The sequence below is a fragment of the Pseudorca crassidens genome, chromosome 15 (assembly GCF_039906515.1).
Source record: "Pseudorca crassidens isolate mPseCra1 chromosome 15, mPseCra1.hap1, whole genome shotgun sequence".
Classification (NCBI taxonomy): Eukaryota; Metazoa; Chordata; class Mammalia; order Artiodactyla; family Delphinidae; genus Pseudorca; species Pseudorca crassidens.
This window is the reverse complement of record NC_090310.1, coordinates 14,799,716-14,810,534: the sequence shown is the minus strand read 5'-3', so window position 1 is coordinate 14,810,534 and position 10,819 is coordinate 14,799,716.

The following is a 10,819-nucleotide window of genomic DNA, read 5'->3' as shown; positions in this document are numbered from 1 at the left end:
TTGGTTGTACTAGACACTCCCACTGCTGCTTTCTTTAACACTTGCTGATTTGTCCAGCTCCTTTGAGAGATCTTTGGTGTTTTATATGTCAAAATACGTGGTCTAATAATTGCAGAAACATTCTACATATTCCAGGCTACTTTAAAAATTAGACCAAATCTTTATTTGTAATTTACCTTTCAGCTTTTGCGAAAGCAGCTAGCCATCATTTAAAGAGAATAGAATCTTCTGACCTTTCCACCATTTTCGCAGGTTGTAAGGTGCCTGCACGGGCATGGGTGAACATCATAGGCAGATGGTTTCTCGTCCAGTATGACCAGGAGACCATTTCTAACCATGTCATTGTGCAGATGTAGAACGAGAAGCCGCTTGTCAGGGAGCTATATTGGGAATTCAGGCATCACGTGGGTGGCGGGATTTACAGGGCCTTTTCTTCTCAACCAGAAAATTCTGCATTTCCATGATTCTAGCCCCTTCCCTACCTTCTATACACCATCTGTAGGCAGCTTCTGACATGACTCCCAATAATCCTGCCTCTTGGTATTCATTCCCTTGTGTAATAGCTTCCTCTTAAGTGTGGGTTGGACCTGATTCCTGGATTCTAAGGAATAGAATACACAAAGGTGATCGGATGTCACTTCCATGATTAGGTTACTTGCAAAAGACTGGGACTTCCATCTCACTACCACTTTCTTTTAGCTGGCACTCTCTCTTGCTCTCTCTGCTTGCTTACCCTGATGAAGCAAGTTGCTACCTGGGGAGGCTCAGATAGTAAGGAACTGAGATTGATCTCTGGGCAACAGTCATCAAGGAACTAAGGCTCCCAGTCCAACAACCAGTGAGGAACTGAATCTTGCCAAAACCATGTGAGGAAGCTTTGAAGCAGCCCCTTCTCCAGTCAAACCTTCAGATAAGACTGCAGCCTTGGCTGAAAGCTTGACACAGCCTTGTGAGAAACCCTGAGACAGAGGACACAGCTAAGCTGTGGACTCCTGGGAACCTAGATTCCTGACTGAGAGAAACTGTGAGATAATGACTATTGTTGTTTTATTTTTATTTATTTATTTGGCTGCACCACGAGGCATGTGGGATCTTAGTTCTCCAACAAAGGATCGAACCCACGCCCTCTGCAGTGGAAGCACAGAGTCTTAACCACTGGACTGCCAGGGAAGTTCCAATAACTATTGTTGTTTTAAGCCACTAAAGGTTTAAGGTTTGGGGGTAATTTGTTATGCAGCAGTAAATAACCAATACATCATTCAAGACTGTCAAAAACCGTCACTCTCTTAACATTGTTTTATTGACCAGAACTTTTAGTGTATCAAGTGTTTTGCTTTTAGATTGAATTTGACTGAAATTTGCTATCAAAGGGGTTGGACTCAGTCATCTAGAAAGTTCCTTTCGGCTGTAATTTTCAGAGACACATTCTTTGCTCCAAAAAACAAGCATTCATTTTTTCATCCTCATGAAATAAGAAGGCTTAAGTGGCCACAGTTGCTGGTACAGGATTAACTGGCCAGCTGTGCAGAGGGCTGCTCGTGTGAGCGGATTCAGGGGCAGGGAGTGCAGTTGTGACCCCTACAAGCTCCTTTGCAGTAGCTCCTTTACAGAACAAACTGTACTTTAGCAGTTCTGTTCCTGAACTGAACTGTCACGTAGCATTTTTTTTAATTAATTAATTAATTAATTAATTTTTGGCTGCGTTGGGTCTTTGTTGCTGCATGCAGGCTGTCTCTAGTTGCGGCGAGCGGGGGCTACTCTTCATTGCAGTGTGTGGGCTTCTCACTGTGGTGGGTTCTCTTTGTTGTGGAGCACGGGCTCTAGGCACACAGGCTTCAGTAATTGTAGCTCATGGGCTCAGTAGTTGTGGTGCACGGACTTAGTTGCTCCAGGCACGTGGGATCTTCTCGGACCAGGGCTTGAACCCATGTCCTCTGCATTGGCAGGCGGATTCTTATCCACTGCACCACGAGGGAAGTCCCGTAGCCTTGTTAAAGATACTCCTGTGACTCCTTTTTTCTTTCTTCTTCGAGAACAGGCTGCCTGAGTCCTCACTTGTCTTGTTCCTTTGAGGACATTGAGGCAAAGAGAGGTTAAGTGACCCACTCCTGGACAGATCCTGGACTCCTCCCTCCCTATGGCTGGGCATCCCAACCTTGAAGTATCTTCATTGAGAAATGAACTCTAGGCTTCCCTGAGGATGGTGATGATGCTACCAGCACACCCTGAATCATCTGACTTGGACATTTCATGCTGCTACCTAAATTCTCTAGAGTTGTATGAAAGTAATATCGTCAGCTTTAACCTATTTTCCCTCTCTCTTTTTCTATTTTCCCTATTTTCTGCCCCTTTCTCCCTCTCTTTATACCACCTTCCTGTGTCATCTGCTACGGGTAAAGACAAACAAACATTGTTTGTTTTAAAAAAACCTAAGTTGATACATATATATATATATATATATAAGTTAAAAATTTAGGGACTTCCCTGGTGGCGCAGTGGTTAAGAATCCGCCTACTAATGCAGAGGACACAAGTTCGAGCCCTGGTCTGGGAAGATCCCACATACCATGGAGCAACTAAGCCCTTGAGCCACAACTACTGAGCCCATGTGTCACAACTACTGAAGTCCACACGCCTAGAGCCTGTGCTCTGCAACAAGAGAAGTCACCGCAATGAGAAGCCTGCACACTGCAATGAAGAGTAGCCCCAGCTCGACTCAACTAGAGAATGCCCGCATGCAGCAACAAAGACCCAACGCAGCCAAAAATAAATAAATAATTTTTAAAAAATGTAAACAAACAACGAATTTCAGAATTCTTTCCTTCTCAACCCCAGACATTCTAACAAGCCTTGATGGCCCCTATTTTGAGGTTACGTACTGTGGCCAGGACCTGGGCAACAGGCCTCCTGGTGGCTCGTGGAGGTTGTTGTAGACTAACAGGTTTCCTAGGGCCTGTCTCAGCCTGTGGGTAAATAGAAGGTCACGTCAATAGTTGTGAACATCCCAAATGCCTCTGGGTCTTAGCCTCACCTGCTGTCACAGGATCTTCCTCCTGCCTCCTCCTGCCCTTGGAGGGAGTCTTCTAGTGTGTCTTATTGGTACTCCTGAGAACTGGCAGGTTTGTTACCCCAGGGCATCACCATGTTCATTCCCCCTGCTCTGGCCTCCTTGGTTAATGCCCACAGCCCCTTGGCAGGCCTTACGTCTTCTGAGCCAGGGCATTCTCATAGCGCTGGTGTCCCTGCTGAGGGCACTGTGCTCTGAAGCTTCTGAAGTTAAAAAATGCTAAAAGTTCCAGTACTGGTCGAGGCACTATGGGCAAGCATCACAATCAACTCTGACTAATTTAAAAAGAACAGAAATTTATTAAAAAGATATTGGACAGTTTGCAAAATTGCTGGATGGTCAGGGAAAACATGATGGGAAGCTCTATAGGCAGCAAGAAGGGCCCAGGTCCTGTCTGAGGGCTGCTCTGGTGAAGACACCCCTCCCTGATGCCCTAGCTGGACACCTGGCCTGCCCCACCACTGGCACCAGAGCCCTGTCACTGTCACCTCCAGAAACTAATGCTGCCGTTGCATCTACCGTCCCTGACACAAGGCCTGTGGGTCTCCCCACACCCTCCTCTGTGGAAGTATTGGGCTACCTGCCAGAGTTTGGGATTGTGGCAATAATTACACTGAGGCAGTGACAGCAGTGGATTGCAGCCAGTCCTGTGCGGTCCACTCATTGGCATCTCTGAGAAGTTATGGGAACCAGTGGCTGCAGGGTCTTGGCCCAGCCAGCAGGGACACTAGCCATGGTGGAAGATTTACAGAGAGTGACAGTGATTAGGGAAATAGAGGCCAGAGGCAGTGGTGTACTTGAACGCAGGCACTTCTGAGGACCTAGGAGGGCCATGACTGCATAGTCCTGGTTCAGTGAGCAATGGAAATATTGATGATAGTACCGGTGATAATAATAGCTAGTGTTTATGCAGCATGCCAGATACTATTCTAAGTGCTTTCCATGTATTTATTCACTTAGTCCTCACTACAACACTATAAGGTAGATACTACTATTATCCTTCTTTCACAGATGAGAAAGTTAGGCTTGGATAGAGGTTGTTATGTTGCAGATTGAGATTTCCAAAGATTTCCAAAGCTGCCACAGTATTGCCTAACCCACATGTTATTCTGCAATGTGCCCTTGATCCTCCTACCTGAGCGATGATCCACCGTCCTGAGCTATGGTGTTTATTCCCCTCTGCTTGAATCTGGGAAGGCTTCTGACTCTCCTGTAACCTACAGAATGCAGCAGAAATGGGGCAGTGTGACTTCCAAGGCTAGGTCAGAAAAGGAGATGCCCTTTTCAACTTGTTTACTGGAACACTTATCCTGAAGCCCTGAGCTGCCATGGAAGGAGTGGCCTGAGGAAGCCATGCTGTGAGGAAGCTCAAACTAACCCACTTGGTATGACCACATAGAGAGGTCCTGAAACTACATGAAGAGGGAGAGTGAGAGATACCCAGCCAGCCCTTGCTTCTCCTTCCCCCTACTGCCCCAGTTCTAACCCCTGTCTGATTTCAACCATATGGGGAGATGCTGCACCAACCAAGCCCTTCTTAAACTCCCAACCCACAGAAACCTTGAGAAATAACAAAACGGTTGTTGCTGTTTTAAGCCACTAAGTTTTGGGATAATTCGTGAGGCAGCAATAGATAAACAACAGTAACTTGCCCCCCTTGTTAAGTAATGGAGCTGAGATTTGAACCGTCAGTGTGGCAAATAAAAAGACAACACACGCATACCCAAAGACACTTCTTTTGAGATCTCCAGATAAACCTGGGAGGAGAACTGATTATTGCACAATCATCTGGTGTTCAAAATTCACAAACCTCAGTTACAATTTTTATGTAATCTTGTTTATTTGCACACAGTGATGAGGTCTGGGAAATTCAAATTACACAGCAACGTCAGACTTTTTCTTTTAAAAAATATGTCTGGCTTCTCTCTAGCATGTGAATGACCAGTGTTGAAAGTGCTTCTCAAAGACTCGCCGTGGAGGGGAGGGGCTGGTTGAAAAATGTAGATTGTTGAGTGCCCCCCAGATCTCTGAATCAGAATCTCTTGGTGGTAGGACCAGGAATCTGAATTTTTAACAACTCTTTTGGTGATTTTTGAGCACATTAGAATTTGAAAACAGCCGCTCTAGGGCCAACATCATGTAACCTGGAGAATATTCAAGGTAGGGGTACTAATTAGCCTCCCCAGGAAAGCCATGCGCTCATTAACCCTCCAATCAATATTACTGCCAGAATTTGTCTGATTGTAAGGATCACCTAGAGGATTTGACAAAAGTACACATTCCCAGGTCTCTCCTCTGCTGGGAATCAGGGAAGAAGCAAAGCCCAGGAATGTGCACTTTAAATTAGTTGTTAAGGGAATTCCCTGGCTGTCCAGTGTTTAGAACTCTGTGATTTCGCTCCTGAGGGTGCGGCTTCAATCCCTGGTGGGGGAACTAAGATCCCATAAGCCGTGCAGTGTGGCCAAAAAAAAAAAAAAAAAAAAAAGTTAAATGTTCTTCTAAGTAACTACACAAATTTATGTGTTTCATGGAGTTATTGAAATACAGATCAGTTAAATTTTGGATAGCATTTACCCAATACGATAATTTTAGTTTTCAAATAGCAGTTTAGCCCATCACCTAGTCTATTATTTTTATTTTACCTTTCTTGTACTTCTCTTTCTTTTTCATGGAGTCAATAATTGTCTTTTTTAAGCCATCACTTCTGGAAGAATTAAATTTCACTGAATGCTTCATTTTTCTTTTACCCATAGAGACGAGGATTAAGATTACGATAATTAGCATTTATTGGGCACTTACTGTGTGCCAGCCACCATACATTTAATCCTCCTCAGACACTTTGAGACAGGTACTATTGCTATCTCCTTGGCCAAAAGATTGCTAGAAGAAGCCTTGTTCCTAACACACAAGCCTTCTAAAAAATATTTTCTATACCAGCAAGAAAGGATTGCCAACTAAATTATGAGAGAAGGTAAAGCCTTTTGTTAACGATTTTTGAATAATTTATTCTTGGGCTTCCTCTGAATTGTTGTGGAGTTCACAGAGTATCTTGGAAAGCTTCTAATTAGGAAGTTTTAAAATAAACAAAGGATAAACATTCATAGGAGTTATATTTGAAGGCTTTTTGTGGTTTTTTTTTTTTTTTTTTGGTGTGTTAGTTTCTGCTTTATAACAAAGTGAATCAATTATACATATACATGTTTTTAACACCTGATCCTGAAACCGAGCAAAGGGCTTATGTGCCTGCGGTGCAGAAAGCCAAACTGCCAGCAGAAGTTAGCAGCAAAGTACGGAATTACTGCAATTACAGGGCACCAAGCAAGGGAGTGGGAGACAAGCCTCAGATCCACTCCATCCTGGGCTTTGAGTTTGGGGATTTTTTAAAGGGGAAGAACAAAAAGGCTGAGATTAATCATCATCTTGTGACATTTCTGTGACATTTTAAAAATTGAAGTACGTATATTTGATTGACAATATTGTGTTAGTTTTAGGTGTACAGCAAAGCGATTCAGTTATATATATTTTTTTTTCATATTATTTTCTGTTATAGGTTATTACAAGATATTGAATATAGTTCCCTGTGCTATACAGTAAATCCTTGTTACTTATCTATTTTATATATAGTAGTTTATATCTCTTAATCCCATACTCCTAATTTATCCCTCCCTCCCTCCCTTTCCCCTTTGGAAACCATACGTTTGTTTTCTATTTCTGTGAGTCTGTTTCTTTTTGTATATAGATTCATTTGTATTATTTTTTAGATTCCACATAGAAGTGATATCATATAATATTTGTCTTTGTCTGACTTACTTCATTTAGTATGACATTCTCTGTCTATCACATTGCTGCAAATGGCAGTGTTTCATTATTTTTATGCCTGAATAATATTCCTGTGTGTGTGTGTGTGTGTGTATCACATCTTAAACCAATCATCTGTTGATGGGCACTTGGGTTGTTTCCATGTCTTGGCTGTAGTAAATAGTGCTGCTATGAACATTGGTGTGCATGTATCTTTTCGAATTAGAGTTTTCATTGTTTCTGGATATATGCCCAGGAGTGGGATTGCTGGATCATATGGTAACTCTATTTTTAGTTTTTTAAGGAAACTCCATGCTGTTTTCCTTAGTGGCTACTCCAATTTTCTGTGACATTTCTCCCTTTTTCTTTCTTTCTTTCTTTCTTTCTTTCTCTCTCTCTCTCTCTCTTTCTCTTTTAAGAGAAGTAAGCCTTTATTTCCTTGTTTCACAAATAAACCTAGCTGAGTTGGTTGCTTTCTGTGACATTTCTTAATCATAGTTTTGGGAGTCAGGATGTATCTTGTGTATGATTCGCTGGCCAGGTGGTCCATGGTTTGGGGCCTGTTAGCTCATCTTGCTGTGGAGAAACAACCTGGGTTTGTACATTAAGATGATATCTATAATAACAATTTTAGCACATTAACGATGTTACTGACAATAGCCATTCTTGTCATCTGACTCTGATGAGTGTTCAGTTAGCAGAGGATTGAGGTCAGAGGGGACAAGAAAGGGAATAAAGTTTTGGAGAGAGATTAATCATAGACTCCATAAGGGAACTCACTTTTAGGGGGGTTGGGTTTCACTCCCACTAGGAATTCAGCAACTTGGCAGGGGTTATTTATTGTCTTCCTTTAAACAGAAAGCACGCACATCGGTTAGCTCAAAAGTGTTCTCATCCTCATATAGTGTAAAAATATATGCAAGAAGAGATAGTGTGCTGTGCAGGGAGGGCCAGGTGCAGCTTGTATGTGGCTTCACTGCTGGCTGGAGTGTGGACCATGGACAAATTAACTCATCTCTTTATGGGTGGCATATGACCCTCCTCGGAGAATCTCAGAAATTCTTAGGGAGGGAACCCTGCAAAGTCAGGGCTTGCTACCGTCACGTAGATTGAGTATTTAAGGTGATAGACTGCGGGAGAAAAGAGAGACATTTAGGTTAACCAAGCAGGATGAAAAATGGTCTTGAAATAGCCATAAAGATCAGGGAGATGTCCCAACCTGTCTCCTGCTGGGACAATGGAGAAAACGTTGATTAGGACACAGCAGGTCTCTAGGGAGAGAGTAGAAGGAAAGAAGGGTATTTCAATTACTCTTACTTCATAATGTATAAACCCAAAACTTTAGAGGCTTAAAACAATAATCTTTTTTTTTCATGGTTCTGGGAGTTGACTGGGTTCCTCTAGGTGGTCTGCACTTGGGTCTCTGATACTGTTGCTGTGGCTGAGTCTGGAGTTATCTTAAAGGCTTCTTTAGTCCCATGTCTGGCGATTGATGTTGGCTGTCAGTTAAGACCTGCAGCTGTTGGCTCAGAGACCTAAGTGCAGCCTCTCCATGTGTCCTGGGGCTCCTCACAGCATGGTGGCTGGCTTCAACAAGCAAGCACCCCAAGAAGACCATGGAGGAATGGTTTATGATCTGACCTCAAAAGGCACAGAGCATCATTTCTGCCACAGTCAGACTCTCAGATTTAAGGGGAAGGAACATAGCCCCAAACTCTGGACGGGAGCAGGGCCAATATCACAGTGAAGAAGAGCACATAGGATGGGAGATCTTATTGCTGCCATCTTGGAAAACGCAATCTGCTATAATACGGAAGAAAAAAGAGCAGAGTATAGGTGTTTAAGATTTCAGAAATCTGGCCATTCAAAAGGATCACAAGGACAACTCCTGTGGGCAGCTGAAGTAGAATGGAAGCAAAGGTCATCAGAGTTGAGGAAGATATGGGACAATGCGTCAGGAGAGTGGCATGGCCATTCACAAGGACACAGACATCCTCAGGAAAGCAGAGGACTTGAGAGAGGTGTGCTGAAGGCGGAGAGGTCAAATTCTATTATAAAGGCTTTCTTGAGTTTTTGCCTTTTGTTACTGGGTGGTGAAAAAAGTAGTCTCTGGGGGCAGAATTTCTCTTTTATTTGGAAAAAGATATTTGCTGTGGGCTTATTATTTGTGCAAAGATACTGATAGCTAACATTTTTTCAGTGCTCATTCATTCATTCATTTAAAATGTACTTACTGGGTACCTACTCTGTGGTCAGGTCCTATTCTAGATGCTGATACAGTAGCTAACAAAGCAGACAAAGATCTCTGCCTTTGGGGGGCTTACGTTCTAGTGGGAGAGACAGACATAAAAGAGATTTTTAAAAAATTAATATATATTATGTTATATGGTGGTAAATGCTAAGGAAAAAGAAATCTAAATTCTCTGTGTGTATTAGCTCATAGCACAGAAGCTAAGAGCATAGATCAGGAAGCCAGCCTGCTGGAGCTTGAATCCCAGTTCTACAACTTATTAGCTGTGTGATTTTTGGCAGTTTACTTAGCCTCTCTGAGCCTCAGTTTCCTTATCTGTAAAACACAGAAGACAATAATTCCTACATCAAAGGTTGTTGTCGGAATTAAATACAGGTAAAGATCTTGAGAACAGGATGGCAGGGGTGAGGGCCTGGTGGGGAACGTCACCAGCTTCAGGGTTCCTACTGGAGCTCTGGGACCAAGTTTAGGCTGGGTGGTCAGGGTGGCCATGCTGAGATTCATGGATCTTGGGAGGAAATGATCTCAGTGGAGCCTCAGGCTGCCCCAGCGTGGTATCTGGGATGGCAGTGAGCAGATGGAATTTCAGCAGACGTCAGCATTTAACCCTGGGTCCAGCCTACCACAGACCACAGGGATATATTGGTTTTTACATTGAGACAGGAACAGGGAAAGACCTTGGAACTTGGTTACATGCATAGAGTAGAATGGAAGGGGAGGGTTGGTGAAGAATCCATTCATACATCTGGGAACAAACAGAGCATCCATGTCAAATTGAGAGATGCCTTCTCAGAGAGAAGCCACACAGGCTGGTGGAAAGATGGGGAACACAAACCAGATTGGCCTGGGTACTAATTGAAGCTCTACCTCTTACAGTAATTGGCCCAGGTACTTAGCCCTCTGAGACTTACTTTTCTCCCATGGAAACTGGAGATAATGACACCTACCTTGTACAGAGCTTATGAAATTTAAATATGACATATCAGAAGCCAACACAGTGCCTGGTATGTAGATGTGTGCTCAGTGGACGGCCTCTTCATCTGGTGGGTCGGGAGGTCATCTATGTACATAGGATGTTTACTAGTCCACTCCTCCTCCAGTATTATAAAAAGAGCATTTCATCTGTGCTGACAATAATGAAATGATATCAGAATCCATTATCGCTTGAAAGCAAAAATGACACATCCATCCCCTTTCAATAGGATATTCACTTTGAGTGGGATTTTCCCGAAGGACACTGGGAGGCTTGGGATGTCACAGACTCTGTTATAAAAAGATTTTTAGGGAATTCCCTGGCGGTCCAGTGGTTAGGACTCTGGGCTTTCACTGCTGAGGGTGCAGGTTGGATCCCAGGTCGAGGAACTAAGATCCCACAAGTTGCGTAGTGTGGCCAAAAAAAAGAGATTTCTAGCCAGCAACTGCCACACCTACAGCGTCCTGCTGTATCCTTGCTGTGACCTTTCTTAAAACTTGGACAGAAAATATACAGTGTTCTAACCCAGCAAAGCAAGTTTGGGGTCATGAACAAGCTTATAGAAGCCTCTTGGGATTTCTGGTTCTGGTATGATGGATTGAGTCAACACAGAAACTACAGAAATACAAATACAGAAATACGAGATAAAACCTTCTAAGAAAAAAAGCTTAGGGGATTCCCTGATGGTCCACTGGTTAGGACTCTGCCGAGGGCCTGGGTTGGATTCCTGG